The sequence below is a fragment of the Rhamphochromis sp. 'chilingali' genome (assembly GCF_963969265.1).
Source record: "Rhamphochromis sp. 'chilingali' genome assembly, chromosome: 2".
In the NCBI taxonomy this organism is placed as follows: Eukaryota; Metazoa; Chordata; class Actinopteri; order Cichliformes; family Cichlidae; genus Rhamphochromis; species Rhamphochromis sp. 'chilingali'.
The window spans coordinates 52549483-52571980 of NC_137930.1; the positions used below are offsets into that span (position 1 = coordinate 52549483).

Consider the following 22498-nt stretch of genomic DNA (forward strand, 5'->3'; position numbering starts at 1 on the left):
CACTACAGAGTCGTGCAGCGCTCTCGTCCAGCTCAGCTGCCATGGTGATAAGAAAGAGGACCGAGGACCGAAACTGAAAATAGCTTGAGACGGGATGCTGAGTTTGGGCAGCGAGCAGGACTACAAAGCACCTCACAGCAAGAGACCAACAGTACCCTCAAAACCTTAGGGAGCACTCTCGTGCCATGAGACCTGCCAAACAAAGCAAACATCTGAATCTTCTAAAACTCACAATAACACTGATGCTTTGTGGAAAAAGACGGCCCAAAATAATAATGAACACATCGGTGCTCATTCTGCTTATTGTCTGGGTTATATCCTTTTGTTAACAGCGTACCAGCAAACTGCACACACCCTGCCAAATCAACAACCCACAAACAAAGTTTTAGGATAGCTGCTTAACACTGTGAAGCATTTAGCAGTTAGGAATAGATAGAGATATACTGATATTGTCATCAGGAGTCGGTGGAGACCAAACCAGAGCTACAAAGAGAGCAGATATCTGTGTGAAATAGAGTCATCAAGCAGATCAAAACCAAATATATCATGTTAATCCGTATTTGAACAATGTGCAAGAAATAACAGATTGCTAATAATTTCAGCTTTACACACTCATAATAAGCAAACAGTATGTATATCTTATGGCGCTTCAAAGAGGCCAAAAGTAAATTTATTAAAATGCATCAAAAATAAGTAATCTTGAGATGGTGTTCACATCTTTTTTGAGCTATCTAAATGTGTAAGACTTTGTATTCTATAAACAGAACACGCTGACTAAACTCTGGTTGTTAATTAATGGACATTAATTGATGTCACAAAGCAAAGACGGCATTGTTAGTACACCGCTGAATACCTGCTTCTAAGGACATTGTTTTTCATTTGTCATCTCATGCAAAATAGAGCAGAGACGCATATACTGCATATTCGGCATGTCCGGTGAAATGTCAACAGGCGAAACAAGCATGGCTCACTGTAGAAATGCTAATTAGCACAGTGTCATTCTTCTAATGAGGGTCTGGTTGGCTTTCTCTTCCAGGCTGTGTTGTTCTTAGCTGTACGTTTGTGCGTGTGCTCCTGTGTCCATAAACAGGGGAAGGGGGCTCAGCGTTGGCACGGAAGCCTGTTGGTTTAATTTTAGACTATCGCCTAATGAGAGGCAGTGTGGCTATAGATGATACCGTTCTCCCGATGAAGTGTCATTACTGCCAAAGAGGGAAGAAATATTGAATTTAAATTAGAGGACATGGCTTGCAGATAGAAAGGTTCTGTTTTTTGTTTTTTTTTGTTTAAATTACATTTTAAAGCAAGCAGGCTCAACAAAATGAAGAGGATTTGTTGATTGTGCAAGCGCTGGAAAGGTGCAAAATCTCTATGAACGTGTTAATATCAAACCTGAGCTGCAAAACCAGTCTGTAGGTTTTACCACAAGGAAAACACCCACAGCTTCAAAGAGTGACAGGCTACAAGTACACGACGAAACCAAGTCTCAAAATGTTTTAGTGAACATTTTCAGACTCATGCAACTGATGACTACTTTCTGTATCAACTAGTTAGTTTATATTCATTTGGTAATGTGGTGAAGAAACTGACCGTCGTTCGTTTTGTCTAAATAATCTTCAGAAGCCTTTTGCTGCCCAGTCAAGTTAAAAACCCAAAGATATTCAATTTACTATCACAAAAACTTTAAAAGATAATATTTTGCTTAAAAAAAGGGTGAAAACACTGAACAATTCTGTCAATTTAATATGTGTTTGTAGTTCTAATTTTCAAAAATAATTGTCAATCAACACCAACATGTGATAATACAACCAGCATGAGCTCTAAAAAGCAAAAAGCAACACCATCAAATGTAATTTCTTGGCTGATTAATAGTTCAAACCCCCCAAATACTTAATTTTAAATCGTATAAAAGAGAGAAGACCAACACACAGTCATCACTGAGAAGTTTAAAGCAGCAATTATTTGATATTTGTCCTGATTAATAATTAATATTACCAATGAACTGAACCCAACAATAATAATAATGGTTCCTTTTTTAAAATCAAATAATTGCTGAAGCGGTTTAATCATCCAGGACATTTCATCAGTTCTCCCAAAAACATTCAAAACTTAAGAAGATGACTTATGCAGATCTTACAGAGCAAAACAGAGACACTGTGCCCCTAAATGCCATTTAACCACAAAGCTGATACATCACCTTTATCTCCGTGTGTGTCAGTGAGGATAAGTCGCCTCAGTTTGTGCATTCATTGCATGAAGCCAGTTCAACTGTCATAATCCTGGTGGTTGTTTACTTCTCGACGTGTCTGCTGTAACTGACTGACAGCAAAGAGAGAGGGGTTGGTTCCCTCGCACACCCAAAACCCCTCCTCCAAAAAACAAAAACCTCCCCTGACCCTCCCTCCCCTCTCACAGTGGGATTAAAACAACCTTTTGTGTCTCTACAATAGAGGTTAAACATTTCCTGGTATCACATGAACTGCTCGCAGAATCCACATAGTTACTGGGTGGCAATTTCTAGTATTTTATGCAAGAACATGAAATATTTTTAAAGTTATTTGTTTTTATAAGACGTAACAGTCTGCGAAATGAGGCAATGACAGAAGCGCAACATCCTGCTATATGAATCTGGCAGAGCATAAAAGCAACAGTGGCACTATAATTGCATGTTAAATCAAACTGCACCCAGTCTACAGTAAAATAATTGTCAGCTGCACTGATTGTGCTCGAATCAATGCGGCCTTCGAGGCGTTCAATAGAGGGTGGAGGCTGAACAGCAACGTAAGAAAAGAAAAAAAGAGTAAAAAGCCTCAAGGCACATCCGAAGGACTTCCTTTCCCATACAGTTAGACACCAGAGAAAGTACTCACCTACAGTCAACAGATGTCCCCATGCAATCTAATCTAGCTGACACAGTGAGAGGAAGCTTATTTATTGCCGACTCCTCACCAGCATTATTGCAACCCATTTTAAGAGAATAGATGTGAAAAGTCTTTTGACGTCCGTTAGCTATGGTTGCAGAGGGTAACAATGGTTTGAAAGAGTCACTTTTCTCTGGGCCCAGCCTTAAATAACACCCCCTCGCTACAAAAGCACTGAAAATGTAACTTTATCTGCATCAAAGAGGATTCTCGCTCCGGCTGAACAAGGACCTCAACCCTGGTATTCAAAAAGCACACGTATTTACTCCAGAGTTTTTATGTCTTTATGCTTACATTTGCTCCACAGAGTAATTTTTAAAATTGTTTTTTTTTTGTTGCAAGTAACTATTCGAATTATGATTTTAAAAGTGCAAAACATTTACAAGAGATTAAACTAGCCGTTCACAGTTTTTGTTGATCTGTGACTTGTAATTGTCAGAAAACAGCATCACACATTAATTCCAAAAGGCACACTTCCATACATGCACACAGATGTATAATAGCTTAAAAATAGGCATACAGTAAGTGGACATGGTACAATGGAACATATCTCTCTAAAGACAGATATCAGGAAATTAATATGCAGAACTTGTAGGCAAAGGACATGAGTTTTGACACCATTGGCACAATGTTTATCACATTTTTGGTTTCCGTTCATAGCTTAAGGTCTATTGACCAATCACATTTGTTCAAAGAGGGATTGCACTTGTAGATATTTCATCTTTAAGCTATTATTAATTACTATACATTGTTAATAGTTCTTCTTCACTTTTACTGAAGTATTTTTTCATTGTTCAAATGCTTGCATAAAAAAAGAGAGGGTCTCCATTCACTGGTTGCGCTTTTGGGAATACCCACTTCATAATACTCCATGGCATATGACATCTGTCTGCTCCAGTGGGAAAAGCTGAATGGCTTCACAACATGGTCATTGTTGCAAATCGCTGTGAGTACATAACGTCCACCCACTCACAATGATGAAAACATCAGCCCACAGACCATCAGAGTGTCACTGGTGGTCGGGAGGCTCGAAACTTTTGCACTGCAATTCCAGCTTAATCTGCTAATGAACAGCTTCGGTCGTCCTTTTGTGTAAACATAACTCAGCGCGTTGAGCTTTCTCAGCATCTACCGTCTCTGCATGAGAAGCCATTAACTTAAACAAAAAAATGTATCATAAATAAAAGCATTCATTGTAGCGGACGTCTTTCAGGGAGATGATGGATAGCAGTGAGGTGTACGTATTGTGGTATGAAATGAGTGAAAGGGCCATATTTCACTGAGCGAGGGGCGTGATTGACCAAGTCTAATGGGCATTATTTCTGCACACTGACTCCGTAGTGCAGAGACACTGGGCGATCCCTGCCGGCCCATTTGCTCTTTCAGTCTCACACTGAGATAGGACCGGCGCCCTCCCCGGTCTTTGTCAAGACACCAATAGAAGAACGATATTTCAATGGCAACTGCATATTTCAATAGAAACTTTTAACAGAAAAATAAATAAATAAAAAAACTTTCATGTTGCCGTCTAGACCTGGCCCTCGTAACCGGAGCTGCGCACAGTGTGCATGTGACTGTTTGTGCACACTCATAAATTCATTTGTCTCTGGCGGGGACTCTTTTGAGCTTCCTATTCAGAAATGTGAATGGGAGTGAAATATGATTGGCCTGGAGAGAGAATAAGAGGCTGGGTTCACAAGGCTATCGAGGCTGGGCGGGCGGGCGGGGGACACTTGAAATACTTCATTGCCTGTCAGAAACAGAAAGAAAAGACAAGCATGGATGATTTAGCCTTCTAAAGTTTGCTCCTAATACATCATTCCCACACTTGTTTGCCCAAGTATATCGCACAGTAATGTTTTATGTCTTGTTTTCAGGTCAAATTTCAGTTATTAAACTGTTTAAATGTGCTTTGTATAAAGCAATAAAAGCATGAAAATGGTCTGACAGGACACTGCAGAACCGTCCTCGTCCATGCCTGCATCAAATTTAGTCTTGTTAACTCTGCCTGAACTCATTAGGACACAATAACACCGAGGAGATCAGGTGTCTGAGGTATCATGTACCAAGACTATCACGAGATAACGTGGGGTAACTGGTAAAGTATCAAAGGAGCTAAATGAAGGTGTAGGAATTTCACGGGGAAACAGAAAGCATTTCACAACAAGCCGCGCTGATGACAGAGGCATCGGATTCAGCTGCAACAATGAGGAAAACAAAGCTGCCGGCGTCTTAAGGGAATTTACATGAATTACAGAAAGACGGCCCTAGGGACGGCCGCGACCTCTCCTCAGCTTTTAAAAAAAAAAAAAAAAAAAACCTAAACAAGACCCCGATCCCGCCTATCGGCGCACAAACACACACGGCCACGCACGCGCACAGGAACACACCAGCAGAGAATGGTGTGACTGGTTTCCATGGTGCCATGAGGCTCACTGACAGGGCTGGAGTGTTAACATGCTCAAAGACAACAGGGAGGATGATGGTGGGGAAAAGAAAAGGACGGAGGGAGAGAGAGGCAGAGAGAGCACAGTAAAAAACAATAAACAAAAAAAAACAAAGCGTGTGTAGAAAGGGAGAGATTTACCACACAGAGGCCATCCCTGAGGTTAAGGACCTGTAGTGCTCTGTATCGTATTTCTTTTTTTCTACTCAAAGACCCTGACACAATTCAAAATACACAATAGTTCAACTTAACAAAAGCCAGAGCAGCAGCGTCTCTTTATTTCCTTCGTGCTACTAACTGTTTATAACATCAGTTCAATTTATGTACTCTAAATCAGCGGTCCCCAACCTTTTTTGCGCCACGGACCGGTTTATGCCCGACAATATTTTCACGGACCGGCCTTTAAGGTGTCGCGGATAAATACAACAAAATAAAACTAGTACCGGTACCGAAAAAAAGAAGATTTACTCATAACACACGTGAAAAGACCCAGGAAAACCGAGTAAACGATAAAAACGATAACAAAATAACGCTGAAAACCGATAAAAATCCTGAAAAACATACATTTCACACCTGAGCCTCAACTGAGCCGGTACCAAACGACTCACGGACCGGTCCGAGGCCCGGGGGTTGGGGACCGCTGCTCTAAATTGTTCGGGGACAATTCTGTTTAATTTTACTTCAATATAGAGCACATATTGTAGTAGTTATAATAACACTGTACTAACAGTTTAAGATCAACGTTGTAAAAAGTCAGTCATAAAAAAGGGCAGAAAGGCCAATATTGCTATGGTCTAAGCTTTTGAAACAATTTCTAAATGAAGGCAAATAAATTACTTTAAAGATTAAAGATTTCTTTTCATATAAAGTGTGTGCTTACTTTTAATTTGGTTTCTGCAGTCCTTCTAATGGCCAGCAGGGGGAGACTGACAAAATAAGCAAAATTGTGTGTGTAAAAGGTTTGTTTCACTTCATTTATGACTTGAGTATATTTTTTCTTGATGGCTTGATGCTGTGAAATGGTAATTTAACAGCTTATCAATGTGCTTATTATATAACTTACAGTGTCCACAAGAAGGATAAAGCAAGATAAGCTGTAGGATGGCCCTAACTTGCTACCTTTGCCCCACCTGGCTCATCAGGTGGGGCAAAACAAAAATTGTTGTTTCAAAACAAAGGCATGTTGCAGGATGTTCTCAAAGGTTTGTCTCAGAGTTTCACAACAGGACCTCACTAAACTGTGGCTGATGTGACAGTGGCTAACATCTTTGATATACAGTTTGTGATTTTACCAAAACTTTCTGTTTGCATGGAATCTGTTGTAGTGGGAAGAAATATGGAATGGTACCATCAATGATATGAATCATAGCAATCTACTGAGCAATAATATGGAGCAAAAGAAACAACAATAAGACAATCATACCAGTTTTAAACAGCTTAGATTAGAGGAGCTTACTAATTAGAACTTAAACCGTACAGTTAGTACATCTGTAAGGTCACTAAAGTTCCCTCATTACTCAGAACAGCTGTGAGTGAACACAACAACAACAAAGACTTTGTGGGTTTTATTGTCCACTTCTTTTCTCTCCCAAATAACAAGGCTAACATGGACTTGTACAACCTGTCTGATGGTCTTATTGTTCATATACAAAGGCATTTGATTCTAGCTCTTTGGGGATTCCCGTGTTATAATAACAGGCAGCACAAAAGGGTCAGAAAAACAAAACCTATGGTGTAATAAACCACAATTTTCCATTAGGACCCGGTAATCCCACACAATCAACATCACAGGCCTCAGAAGAAGTACAAACTTACAACTGTCAATACAAACAATGTACTTGCTGACTTACCTGTAATATTGTCAGAGGCATCTTTATGTTTGTTTGTACAGCCTTTCTACCTTCTTGTTTGTTAAGTTGCTCAACTTTCCTCTGCAATAAAGGATTATATGGATATTTCCGCAGTGCTTATTTTCAGTTTTAACCCTCTCGAGGCAGGCGTTGCCGATTTGCAACAGTTAAAAACTAACAACCTGATTACCCCACATACATATTTTATGAGTTTTTTTTACTCAGAAGTACCACTGCAGGACTTGGTTGTGCATAAGCAACAAAAAACTTAATTTGAGCCTGACAGGGTTAACTCTCAAGCAGTCCAGATAATATGGCCAAACTGTAATAGTCTGCAATCATTCTGATCATGTGAGCGTTTTTAAAGCGATGTTATTGTGTTTCCCGATTTCAACACTCGACTTGGTGAGTGCAATCGCATTAGAAATTAAATGAATAACAACTGACACTGCAATAATAATCCCAGCACTAAGATTTAGCTTTGAGGATGTGGAACACCTTAACTGCTTTTTCAGCCACTAAAACAGAAATTCCTGCTCCTGTGGCTATTGTTAGCTCACCATGTTCAAGCCAAAGACTTTGACTGACTTGCCAACCATAGCCATACAGTATATAGCAATATGGCAACCATCCATGTGATAATGAAGCAAGAGAGGAAGTGCTGCAGCCAGGTCTGATATGGTGTGTGCATGGGGCTTGTCTCCAACTGCAGAGAGCACCAGCTGAGGACATGAGGGGAGGTGGCAGACATCCAAGAGTTTTTCTGCACCAACACAGAAAAGCCCCCCAAGCAGATCTCCCCCTCTATATGCTCCATACTGTCACCCATAAGAAGATAATCTTCGGCCCAGTGAGCAGTAAGCATCCATAGATGTCAATACACCCACTCCCCAACACACACACACACTCACCCTCACTCTCTCTCTCAGTATGTGCATGTGCACTGATCCCCGCGTCCATATGTGTCCACAGAAGGCGCAGGCATGTGTGCACCTCCTTTGCTTCCCCACCAGGACCAATTTCCATCCACCGTCTGTGAGAGTGTGCGATCGATGCTGCACGGGGCGCGTCATCCCGGCTGTTCATTACCGTTGGCAACTCTGTGACCATAAGCACAAACAACCTGCCCCTCTGATGCATTGCACACCAGCTAGAGACGGATGAATGGACGGAAGTTTAATTTAAAGCTGTGCATTAAGCATTAACCTATTACTTTACGATTAGCTAAAGGAATTTCACTTAACTTTGCTGCCTGAGTGTCTCCAGAAGGAATCTTTGAAGTGCATGTTTGTGGCAGCAGCAAGACAAAGGAGAGTTTGCTCCCTTCTTCATCTTCATCCTCATCTGAGCCCTCTTTCCAGCTCTCATACCACCTGTCTCCTCAACGCAACCGCAATCTCTCAAGACTATACAGAAGCAGTCAGGGATGTCAACAAACACAGCTATTATTTCAGTTTAAATAGGTTCATGTTACATACCAAATGTAACATACTAAGAATTCTAAAGCAAAAAACACACAGCCGGTATAGGAGGCTGCAATGAATGAGGAGATAAAGTTCAGACAGTCTTTGCTTTCTCTGAGCACAATCAAAGCTTCCCCTCAAACAAACAACTACACACTTGGACTGAGAGCAGACGGAAAAGCCAAATCCAGGGAAAACAAGTCTAGCCCTGCTCTCTACCTCTCTTTTCCATAAGCAGAGAGGTGAAATTACCAGCTTCCGAGTGACGCCCTAATATAAAGTCTATATCACGTGCAGTGGCTCAAGAGCAGAAACAAGGAAATGAAAGTTTCTGCTCAGTCTTTAATGCAAAAACTCCTGAGAGAAAAAAAGATGGATGGGGGGGAGTGTCAGTGACATCAGTCGTCATGAGTGGAGCGGTGAAGGAGACTGTGCTGAAGGGTATAATCAGGCTGTCTACAACAGACTGAGGCTGCCACACACACACACACACACACACACACACACACACACACACACACACACACACACACACACACACACACACACACACACACACACACACACACACGATATTGCTGCTGAGATAAAAATGTAAAGGGAGGGAGACAGATGTGTCTGTTAGGAGAACAGACAAATGAAAGGTGCAGATGTGCAAAGGACCGCAAAGGTGCAGAGGTGCTGGCTATTCATACCTGAGATTCCAACACGATTCCACACATTCTACACATTTTACTTCTTTCTTATAACCACTATGTGCCTTTAAAGATGCATTTTGTGTCACCTATGTTTGATGTTGTTATGTGTTCTCCTTCATGTGTTCTTGTTCTTGTCTGATCTGAACTGAATTTGGGTGTAAGGCTGGGCTTGATGCTGATATATTATATGACTTCTCCTATTGGTGGAGCTTTAGTAGTGGAATATTGCACTCACACTTACTGGGTTAGGTGGAAGCTTGTTACTGGTTGAACACCATATGTAGAAGGATTCGGTGTGTCCATGGACTGAAACGTGTTGGAGTTTTTGTAACCTAACCTTACTGTGAAAATACAGGTATTTTAATTTTATTTTGAAAAGAGAGTTTTTTGGATATTGAAGCCTACATGTATCCCTTCCAAATTACACCTCAAATATAGTGGGTTGAATCCACAAATGTTTGTTTTTGTATGTGTGACTATGTCAATGAAAACATGAATCCCCTGTCGTGTGCACAGTGTGTGTTACCACTGGGCTAATGGCTGGTAAACATAACTAAAGGTCAAGGAAAACACTGAGGGGATGGTGAAATTACCTCTGTATTGCCTTGGCTGTTTTCACTTGTAATTTCATGTTAATCATTCCTCTGCCTTTTCCTCTTTACTGCTAAAGACAGTATCCACCATTTCAGGTAAGACATCTGTAACTTGAGCCGCTGATTTACAGACGTGAAAGTTGTAACAAACTCCAAATCCAGATCTTGGCGAGAGAGGGAGATTATCCAAAATGTTTTGTTCTGGTGATTAAATCATAACACTTCCTGTACATTTCACATTAAAAGCATTGCCTTGGGCTTTTAATAGACTCATTGTTGGTGAGCTTGGAAAGGAGGCAAGAGCAGGCGGCCACAGCAGCAGGGGGCAGAGACAAAAAGGCTGCAGTCTTGACGGGCAGTTTCCAACAACCTTCACATACTGCTAAATCTAATGGAGTATTGCTAGAACAGTCTAATCAGTCTGCAATAAGAGTTTTTCTTTCTGTAAAGCTGGGAAACTTTTAAAATCCTATATAGGAACGTGACTATTAGTATTCGCATTTTAATTGTCATACTCATCAATAATATTCCTGTGTCTGATAGTATCAGTTTATTTCTGTTGTGTCAGGTACCAGGATCCTCACATCTTTAATAGCAAAGTTACTGCAACAATTTATAAGCCTGGGACAAAATTTAGGAGACTTTTTTTGTTTTTAAATTATAGGAAAAAATAATCAACATTCTCTTCCTTCAACCTTCTCTTCCCTGTCTTGCTTCTACAAATATCTGAGGTAAATACATATCCAAACCAATATTTGTGTACTCAAAGCCTGGCCGTCTCTGTTTGCCCTGAAAAACACGTCTTTGCAGCGGTTGGTGTTCCCTAACTGGCCCCAGTGGAGGAAGACAAAGCAGCCCTCCATGCCTATCGGGATGTTTCCATCCCTCTCTCGCACTCTAATCTCATTCCTTCTCCACCTTTCTCCTACATCCACTTCTCTTTTCCTCTCATCTTTGTTTTTTTCTCTTTCGCCTCCATGCTCTTTGGTGCAGGTGACAGCACAGGGACAATGGGATGATATCACCACTCGACTCTTAGCAGCTTGTGCATGCTGCACAATAACAGACTGCTGCAGCTCAAGTGTGGCACACTGTAAAGTTTATGTGTGAGAGAGAAAAGAGTAGAAAGAGCACAGGAGACAGAGGGTGAGAGAAGGAAGGGTGGCAGGGGAAGCAAAGAAGGGAAAAAAAAAGCAAACTGTACCGCTCAACAGATCGAGAAAAGGAGTGGAGGGAGGAGGGAGAGTGAGAAGGACTGTGTTTTCCATGTTCGTGAACACTCCAGTGGTCATGCGTGGATGCAAGGTACACTGAGCCTATAGCCTCTATGTCTACAGCTGTATCTGTGTGGGCAGGACTGCAGACTGTGCTGCCTTTTAATTGCAGCACAGCTCCTTCCTCCTTTCTGACAATGTCTCACACACATAAACACACACACAGAGACACACACAGAGCAAACAGAACGCAGCACACCTGCCACGAGGCAGATTGGATTTACACTGCATCAATAATTCACCCTCACATATATCCCCAAACACACCCAAACGCACACATGCAAGCACACTGAATGCAGGCCGTCTAGAGAGAAGGTACTGGCCAAAACCTGCAGTACCAAAACTGTGTTTGAATGTGGCAATGACCATGTAGTTAGAGGATAACACATATCACAGCCACTGATCCTGAATCATTAAAGTACAAATTACCTCAGTTTTTAAACCAAGCACGAGAGCTTTTTTTTTTTGGTGTTTCTATTCTTAGAAATGCATGACTAAAAACCACATCCTCGGGCTTGCTATTCTCAAGATCCATCACCGCATCTCATCTGAAGCAGGCTGAGCACAAGGAACACTGTCACAGTGAGACTTTCATCTCCAACAACGTCTTATGCATTAGCCAGAATCTTGGCTGCCCTTACTTTAGCAGCGGAGTGGAGGATGCAAATGGGCTTCTGTTATTGTTGTGTTTGTCTGATGTTTTTCACATCCAGCCAACACTTCACAACGTCTCTATTGTTGCCAGCTGTGGCCAGGTGTTATAACAGCCTGAACACAGGGAAGACGATCCCAGCTTCTCAAGGCCCAGGTTCATGTTCCCAGATTGCAGACTGCGCAGCACTAAATGTACTGAAATTTAGATCAGACAGAGATTATTCAAATTCTCAAATTTGAGGAGCTGTGAGAAACACACGCCAGGCACTTTTCAGATAAAAGACTAATTATATATCAAAACTTTGAAATGATCTACTGACTTAAGGTTTTTAGCAGAAAGAAGAAATTTGTTAGCACTCATCTGCGCCAAGTGCAGACAGATTTTTTGTTTAGCATGTAAACCCTGGAGGGCTGATGTTTTCTATAAACTGATGTATTTCTTTTTCTTATAAATCCACTTCAATGAAATGTATTTCAATGCTTGTTGTGCTAGCCAAATGTTTGGCCTCACATCGACTTAAAGCTACAGGATTATAATGCGCTGTTTTAACAGTATGAGCTCCTTTAGAAGGAATAAATCAAAGTAATGCGATACACAATAGAATATTCATAAACTTATTGTTGCAACCCAAATGGCCTTTGGATTGATGTGTACATCTGATGGATTCAAATGCCGTAAAAAAGCTTGCGTATTGATCACATGTGCCATTAGCACTTTGAACCATGCTTTTATTGGAATCACTTAAAAGTGCATTCCTATATGGTGTTTTGAGAAAATGGATCCCTTGCAAATGCATTCACAGTGGATAGATGCTTCCATTAGGCTTAATATGAAAATCATCAGTAGTGCAAACATAAACAGAAAGCTTGACCTTGGAGGATGCGATGCAAATACCACGAAAACAAATGTGAAAGTGCACTGTCCTGTTGATCCGAGAGGACACTTTAAAGGGAAAGGTTGGATTTTTCTGGGGGTTATTAATCTATTCAGTTGGATGTTAAGCACAGAAGGGGGCAGGAATCTTGAGGAGTATCTAACAATTGGGCTTTTATTTCCTCAGAACTGCATAATTATTGAGGTTAATTCAACTCACAGCTTGTGCGCCATTGTTTTTGAATATGGCTGCAACCGCTTAAATGAATAAATTAGTGACACAACGAAGCTAAAAGACAAGCTCTGCCTGAATGCACAATGTCAGAGACACTGGCTCCGAGCATAAGACAAAAAAAAACGCCGTCACTTGATTTGCTGGAGACAAGCTTTGTATTTTACAGGCCCGCGTTTGATCAGTGATACGGTTTCTCTGGTATCTGTGCGACATGCTCAGTTATTCGCAACTGGAGGGATTTTACACAGCCTCCGCTGTATATGGGTTAGTCTCTGTGGTCTGCGTTCCCTCGGCTTCCTTCTTGATAAGGAAAACTAACATTCCTCCGGTTGTGACAAGATGCCGTGTACTCTTCAGGGAAATGATACAACAAAATGGGACAGATGCTCCCCGCTAAAATAACTTAGATGACAGCACAGACAGCAGCATAAGAAGAAAAAGTGATGGAATGCGTTTTAGGTGAATAGATGGCAATTTTTCCGATTCAAAAAATGTGAAAGTGTTGACAACACACTTAAAAGTGCTCTTCCCTTACTTACTCACACCAAGTCTCTTCCTGGGGTGGAAAAATAAACTGGTAAACAACTGCTTTATAGCACATAAAATGAAGTAGGATGCAATTTTTAAATAAAGTACAACTCTAACCCTTTCACACATAGTGGTCACTGCAGTGGACAGCTATGCAATGGCTGTTTTCTTGTATTTGTGTAAGTGTTGATGGCATACAATCAGACCCCCTATTGGCAAGCACTTTGGCGACAGTGGGAAGGAAAAACTCCCTTTTAACTGAAAGAAACCTCCAGTTCAGGGAGGGGCAGCCATCTGTTGAGCTTGGGGGTCAGGGGAGGGAGACAGGACAAAAGACACGCCTTTGACCTAGAAATTAATAATAACTAATGATTACATGCAAACTGGTGTATAAACACAAAAAATAAGAAAATCAAAGATATTCTGGAGTTGTCTGGAGCTAAACTGGCATGTTGTCTGTTGATTAATGGTGCATATTTGCCTGTGTCTGCATCCCATTGAACAACAATGTCTTTAAAACAGTTTATTAAATGGATATACTCTTTAGAAAAGCTGCTCAGGGGGACCACGACACTGTGCAGCTCTGTGCACAGTGATGCTCTGAGCTAAACGCCAATCAGCATGCCCAAACATGCCCACAACGCCAATGCCAGTATACTGATGTTTATCAGGTTTAATGTGTGCAATTATCAAGATAGACAAGTGTTTTAAAAAGCCAAAATTTGCTCAATAGCAATTAAAGAAAACACAACACACATACACTGAAAACGAGGATGTTATTAGAAAGTCAGGTTTTGCAGGTTTAACAAACTGAAGCCTTCTGCAAGTCTAGACTTCTATAAAAAATAAGGCACTAAAAGCATTACTGGGGTTATTAGACTATTCAGGACTAAATGTCACAGTAAATTGTTGAGTATTTGCTAAAACTCTGCAATACTAACCTCATAATACCCACAAGAAGCAAAACATTCAAAACACCTTCCTATGTGAACCAGAAATCTCTCTGCAAACTTATTGCAATGCATGCATTAACTTGATCCAGAATGCTGCTCAAAATTAACTATAAACAGCAGGAATGTGCGAGTGAGTTCATCTTAACACTCAGCCAGCTGCAACCACTGCAGGTATTTCCCACAGTGCCATTCTTCCTCCAAGGTGTCATTTAAATATACTTAAAAACATCCCCATCTGCACTCCTGTGTCTGTGGCACCGCTGTTATTTCTTCAGGCTCTTGACATGTATGATGTGTGTCCTTGACATGACTGATGACCAGCTGGAGGCCTTAGAGAGCTCTTGGCTAGGAGGATAAGCCCTCTAAGTGGTGCCGAAGGGCCAAAGAGACCTTAGCTTCAGGAGTAGCTTCCCTGTCTCTGACACCCCTTCTATGGGTGGAGAGGAATCTGACTGTGACCAGTCTGTGAGGTTGGGTACCTCTGGCCTTTCAGGGTCCCTCACTGCTTGAGTGCTTAATTACTCACTACACCTCTTGCTGTCAGGCCACCACTAAGTCCACCATTAGGGCTGGTTTAACGCTGTCTTAGTTGTTTTTCCATAAGAGGTGGAGCAGTAAGACTTGATAACAAAGCGAGGCCTGAGGGCAGACAACTTGGAACAAGCTGAGCGTCATCAACTTGTCGACAACAAACAGCAACACAAGAGAAGACAGGTACTAGTCGCACAAAGATAATGATTTAACTGCAGGGGGTTTCTGTTACACCGGATAAGCCTCTGCAGTTGAGATGTTTCCACTTGTTAGTTCTTGATTTTTGACTTCCAGAGAAAGAGGTCGGAAAAGATCAGAGACCTCATCTTAGAGAAAACTTGCCACAGCTGTATCAAAGATCAGGGCCCGATGGAATAAGAGATTAAATGATCTGTTTTAGGTGGGTACGTAAACTGCAAGTTTCCTCCCTATTTATCTGCTATGGGTGCAACTGCTGACAAGCTCATATGGTGTCACAGTAATCTCTGTATTCAGATAAGTCTAAAAAGCCCTGGCCTGGGAAGAATAGGCTGGATCAGCACTTTATACTGCATTTCCTCTCTCCATGCAGTGATTACAATGCCAGTTAAAGCTGCGCGCTCCTTTTCCTTCCAGCGTGCACTCATTATAGAGTGGCAAGTCAAAAAGCCCCACACAGTGGTAGGCATCCTGATCCCGGTGTGCCTTTCACATGGTAAACAGTTTCAGATGGGCCCTGTATTGTACTGCTAGAATACAGCATCTGCTTTATGGCATGGAAAAAATGCATTGTCACCAAGTGGCAGTGAAAGGGCCATTGAAGAGCAGCCAGGGCTTCACCGAAACGCTGACGCTTTGACCGTGACGCGGACTAGTGGCTGGTGGTCTGCCCCGTTTGCGCACTGAGGTTGTGAAGCCGAAGGTCAGGCCATAAAAATAAAATATAGGTGCACGCGACTAGAGTGACAAATGATCCTAGTCGTCTGGCCAAGTTTGAAAACTGTCCTACTCAATATACTGCATAACTCCAGCAGAGCTAAAAGGTCTCCAGAGATGCTTTGTATCTAGGCTCAATGCAGCAACATAGTGAGTCAGAATGCTGCAGTGAGCACTGGAGCTCAGCCAGACTGGAATGAGACACTATGCAGAAAGAGACAGAAGATGGCCCTTATCCTTTAACTCGCCATTAAACATTTAGAGCGGCACTCTTGCACTTGGAACCACTGAGATCAGCCACTGTGTGAAATGTGGGAAAACTTCTTCATATCCCGCTATCATAAACGATCCAATAAATGCATCTTTACGTGGAGCTGTTTATACCACATAATGCATTCAGTATTTCCTCTAAGATGGGTTAGTTCTGTGTAGGAGATGAGGTTATGGAGGAGAGGAGGGAAAAAGGTAGATGTAGTACAACGACAGAACTTACTGAAATTAGCCTTTGCAGATTAATCTGATGTTATCTTGAGTTATATTTAATCCACACACTGCCATGCTTGGGATCAAAGGGAATAAACTAATCATAGCAATTCATGTTTAAAACTCAGCAAATGAGTATTCAGGACTGAAGTGATACTCTGGAAGCCAACGCAAAACATTCCCATTAAAGCTGAACAATATGAAGACACATACAGTGTTTACTGAACAACGTCTATTAGAGTTGCTGCTAATGATTCATTTATTTATGATAAATACATCAGATTAAATGGCCATTTACAAGGCCATTTAATCTGATGCGATACTCACTAAATTGTTAAATTAAATGACTCTCAGCAGTTTTTCAGGTCCGAGTCTGCATGTTGACAGGTTTCTTTTCACCACCAGTCTAAAACCCAGTGTCAGGGAGTTTTTATTGTTTTATTTGCTTATGCTTCAAAAGTTATGTTATACATATTTCACCAGACACAGTTTTCTGTAGAAACAGGAAGCTGACCCTGTGACACTGAAAAGAGACCAGTACAGAAATACATATCCGCAGAAGTTGACTTGCATTATATTATTCTTAGAAATTGACTTGCGACACACATACTTTGTGACACACACACACAGCTTACACACAGACAGCATCAGGACCTGCGTAACAGGAAATGTGATTATATTTGCATATTGACGATGTAACCTATAAAAATAAACGAATACTGCAGTTCGGTGTGATTTGCTCTGAGCTTTTCACCCGTGCAGCACGTTAACCTACACAAGTGTCTCAGTGTTGTTTATTCACCTGACTGTTTGTTAACTGTAAATCTCTGACACCCAGAAATATGTTGTTTATCTAATTCAGAGTTGCGATGGGTGCTGTAGTTTATCCCGGCTACCATCAAATGAGAGGCAAGGTGTACTCTGGAAGGATGTGGCTGAAAACATGTCACGCAGCTAACACAGAAACAGATACGCAATCGCATTGCGCGCAATAACCAATAATCTTAACCTCACTAACTGCATGTTTTTGGACCGCGGGAGGAAACCAGAATACTCAAAGAAAACTTCTGCTCCACCTAGAAAGGCCCTGGACAGATGGTGGATTTGGCCTTCTTGATGTGAGGTAACAGGGCTAACCACCACAGCAGTTAATTTTTTTTCATTATTTCCTATTAGAATATTCTACCCAATGTATAGGGTAATAACTGTTTCATAAAAACTAAATAACCTGCATGTGAAGGGAGCGAGGATGTCGATGAAAGCTGGAAAAAACATTGAATGGATGCTGTTATTCCCGAGGTCAGGAGTGAAACTTCAAACTCCAGCTTCTCACCTGATTTTTTAAAGAAAATGTAATATATCACAAGATATTTATATACAATGACGTACACATCCACGTAGCCCACAGCAACAAATTCACCTCCCCTATTACCATATCAAGCACATGCCTCAGATCCTGCTAATTTTAGCATTACAACACAGATATGTTGAAGTTGCTCCGGTTTGAATTAATCGAGCCCCAGAGGAGAATGAAGGAGGTTAAGCATGCAATTGTCCAATGTTATGCTAAAGAGTCACTTTTATACAATTTTACCATGTCTGGTGTGAAAAAAGAAGTGGCATGTCAATCAAACTGAAGTGCTATGACAAGCTGTCCTGGGTGGCCACCTATTCCATTATCCTTTAACTCCGCACACAATATGAGTCACGTGGGTAAAAATGGATGGTTTCACAAAGACACTACGGTTAAAAATTGAACCTGTGCCGTAGATAGCATCAGATCAGTATTAGCTTGTATTCAACACTCTTCTTTTCATTCTTTAAACCAGCCATTTGGAAGGAATTAATTCAACAAGGCTGTCAAGGACAAGGCTCTGCCACTTCTGCCAGCGCTTTGCTTCCACTCAAAATTCATATCCAAAGTCCCATTTCAGCTGAATCACAGCTCAGATAAACAGGCTGAGTGAAACTAATTCAGAGGCTTTTGTTTTGGGGCCAAAAGAGCATTTTTAGCTTTCAGTCTGGCTGCATTTTGATGCGAGACTGAGGGGAGAAAAAACCCCCAATCACAATCAACTCCCGCGAGAAGGCGGGAAGAGATCACAAGCTCTTGCAGCCTTTTAATTTTGTGGCTATGAGTACAAGAAGGAAAATGTAATGATAGTGGAATACCAAGAGCTGTACTCGCATACATAAAGTGATACCTTGATGATAGACGGGAAAAGGACAAATCCTTAGACCTCCAGCAGGTGCACTGTCTCCAGGATCAAAAGAAGAGAGCCATATTTTAGCTGCATCCTGGTGAGATGGAGACCATGTCCTGGTCACTTGCACATCCGTGTCTTTTACCCCATCTTGACCCCCTCACTGTCCTCCACTCTTTCCCCCTTCATGCCCATTTCCTTTAGGGGAACAACTGGTCAATAGCGGTCTCCCGTTGTGAGTTATCTTCTGAACAAAAAAGCTGTTTCGAGCACTGTGGTGACCACAACAAACATGGACTTTTTGCTCAGTGGAAAATCTACATCCAACCCACATCTTAAAGTTGGGACAAAAGAGAAGATACTTTGGTGGGTTTTATTTGTCTCTGAAAAAGACAGATTTGAGTAGGAGGGGGTAGGGGGTGGGGGTGGGGGGTTAAAAGCTCTTTCAAAGCATGTTTTCTGTTCTCTAATCTGTCTGTCGTTTCCACCCATACAGACACACTTCCAATTTGACTTCAAAGCTCAGGGGATTGTGAACGATACGGATGAAACTCTGCATGAAATCAGTTTTTTTTCTATCATTATCTCTTCGAAACACACTGTAGCTATTTGCACTGTGTCCTGCTGTGGCTTTGAATGTTAACACAAACTCGACTTTGGTAAATCTCGCACTGCGATTTTTGATTTTAACTTAATTTACACCATATATTTTTTACGTGACTCAGCTATCCACGCAGTTGAGTGGGTGAGTAGATTCGGTTTGTATGGATTTCATTGCCAACACCCCCCTCTAGGCTTCCCCGGCTTCAGATTATGGGAGTAGAGTTATCACAATCTCCCAGGACCAGGTTTTGGGTGCAGGGCCAGGGTAATCCTACGGAGTTTGACTTAGGTGCCTGAAGCTTAATTAGATTTTTTTTCACTGCAGATGACTGTGGAGAATCCAATCAAGTTGACCTCCATGTAGTTGCCCTATTGTGGACGGATTAAGCGCTACATCAGCGAACAACGCCTGATTTTAAAAGGCAGCAGTGGAAGAAGAAAATCTAAATTCATAAAATCTGCAAGCATATAATGAACGCTACTGGGCTGTACCACTGGGTATCATTGTATAAACTTGTAAGCTCTTGAGATACACGCAAACCTAACCCAGACATTTCTGGGATATCATTAATGGTCTCATCTAATGTGTGAATACTGACAAACAAAAGTAAAGGTTACCAAATGGAGAAACGAAATCTATGAAAAGTCATATAGAAAAGACTTAAAAAGGAAATGAAATAAACAAAGAAAAAAAACAGAGGCAGAAACCAAGCCAGAGTGGTGGAGATCCGTGCATAATCTGCTCTCAGGGCACGACTGCTCCTTTTTATTTTTAAACCCCATACCTACAATCACGGATTATAAAACAGGTCTAAATAATTCCATAAGCACTGTGCATATCATGATCTCAGGCACAGGCTTTGGAAACCTACAGTTTTAATCATGATCCTTCAATCGGGGAAAACTGAGATTTTAACTCAGATAGCAGCTTGACTGATTGTGTAAAAGCCTCAGATGTGCACAGCTTATGTAAAAAATAAATGTATAGAGAAATCTAGGAATACTTCAGAATGATCCGACCCTCACCTCCCTCTGAGTACATTAACAATTTAATCCATTATTCCAAACCAAACACATTTCATGAAAGCAGCAGAGAACATCTAAAGAATGCCCTTTGCCTTATGCATTCCCTTAAATGTCAACTACAATCAAGATATTGACAGCAGAACTGTGAGCTATATGAAATCCACCTCAGAGTGAAAGTGTGCTATTTTTCTCTTGTATCTGTGGAGGCGTGCTCCCTGTCATGCAGTAAGCCCTTTGAGTAACATGTCCACTGTGGCTCCACTCATTGAGAGATGTGGTCATTGTGCCTTGAGCCCCTGAGAGGCCCAAAAACCAGCCAACCTTGAAGACCCGAACATTAGGTCTGCCTCAAACCAGAATCTTTTCAGCTTGTACCGGCACAATGCCGACTAACACCAACACCAGGACTGCCATTCAATGCCAAGGTCCAAATATAGTGTGAAAATGTAAAGAAAATAGTAAACAAAGATTATTATTGAGACTTTTTCTTTCTTTGAGAGTCTGCATTAGGTTTTTAACACCACAGGGCTCTGGCTGTCAACAATGGCACATTGACAAAGCCTCATTGATATTTCCACATGGAGAACTGAAAAAAGCCTAGTGTTCGCCCAGACAGCTCTTAGTCACACTAGACACTTGATTGGGTTATCAGGCCAGCCAGCCACAGCGGAGATCCTGATAAATGAAGTTGCCATGCCCATTCTCCCTTCCTCACAGATGGGCCGAACTAGCCCACAGAAAGGAATGATCTTACTGACAATTACATTCCTCCAGTTCCTGAAGATGCACAGCGCTGAGAATCCAGCACAGGACTGAACACACAGAGATTATACTGATTGCTATTCCATTGCTCACGTTTGATTCTAAATTGCTCTGGCATAATACCCTCGAACACCAGAGAGGATGACCTTGGGTTTTAGTTAATAAATCAAATTCACAGGCTTCCCATAGTTGAAAAAATTGTGCTTTTGATATAACAGGAATTTTAAAATGCTTGAATCTACTTGAATATACTGAGTAATAGCAGCTTGAGATTTAATTTGAATTTAAACTGATTTAAAAATTTTCAGTGCAGAGGAAATATTTCCAGGCTCCTTCTTCCTGCACTTGGGTCCATCAGGGGACACAAGTGCTGCTATTCACCATCATATTCTAGTCCAAGATTAAATGATGATTTTCTGTATTGATGGTGTTAACATTTTTAGAGTAAAGGGGCAGAAATACATACTGCATTCGGCACATTTTAACATTCGAGGTTCTGCATAAAACAAATATTTGACGTTTTTATGTGATCATATTGTGTCAAGGGATCAGCTGACAAATTTCCAAACTAAATTTTATAAAAACTTAACAAAGTCAACTTCCCAGAGATTATTGCACATCACAGTGGGACTGTGACCGGTGTGGAAAAGCAGAATCAGCTGCAGCTGCAATGCAGAGTGAGTAACAGTAATGGCAAACATGCATGATGCTCGTTATTGTTTCAGATAATGGATGGCCCATTTGAACCTCTGTTAACATGTGGTCCGCGGATCGCTCTGCCGATTGGTTTAAAGGCAGGAAAAGGGATTTGATGTGGCAGCATCACTAAATTTGATGAGTCTAATGGTTTTCTGACCTCAATCTTCCCTAATCATTCTGAAGCCTGGACAAAGATTATCTGGTTATAGATTATGTTTTTTACACTACATGTGGACAAAAAAAATAGCAGCTGAAGTCAACACTGTGTGCTTTTGATATCTCTGTGAATGTGCACATTTATCTGCTCTACAAAGGAGGAATCAGAGATCCTCCCTTTGATTTGTTTGCCATCCTATTCCTCTGTCTCCCCGAGAACTGCTTTTTTTCCCAGGATTCCTGTGGTTGTATTTGGGAGGTTTAAGGGATGAAAAAGAGGGGAAGAAAAGCTCATTGGTCTCAGCACTGCAGAAACGGCATCCAGAGCCAAACTGTCATCCCACTTGGATTAAGGGCCCTTCAGTGGTGGCTGCTGAGCTTCTAACATGGTATCTTACCCTCAGCCAGGGTGTGGGAGGGGGTAGAGGGGTGGAGCAGAGGGTAAGGGCATTAGAGCGCCTGGCCTAAATAAGACCTCGAGGTCAGCAAGTCCTGAACCATGGCAAAGCCACTTTGTGTTTCCATGTCAACTTTATTCATGAGCTGACAGCGAAGTGTCTCCTTCTTTTCCTGTTGATTCGCTGTTGCATCATGCACTGGGGCAACAAAGATAATCTAAGCCTTTGCTCC

General features: G+C 41.4%; 1 protein-coding gene across 9 annotated transcripts in view; it reads right to left on the minus strand.

Annotated features, from left to right (window-relative positions):
- The window catches only part of nrcamb (neuronal cell adhesion molecule b), an 80186-nt gene that overhangs the window by 51996 nt on the left and 5692 nt on the right, over nt 1–22498 (minus strand). For 5 of the 9 annotated variants that reach the window (XM_080874707.1, XM_080874712.1, XM_080874711.1 and 2 more), the window contains exon 1: nt 2198–2319. The exons of the other annotated variants lie outside the window; for them this stretch is intronic. The gene's annotated coding sequence lies outside the window, so the exon portion shown is untranslated. Of the gene's footprint in view, nt 1–2197; nt 2320–22498 lie in introns of those variants that run through there. 9 annotated transcript variants of the gene reach the window in all.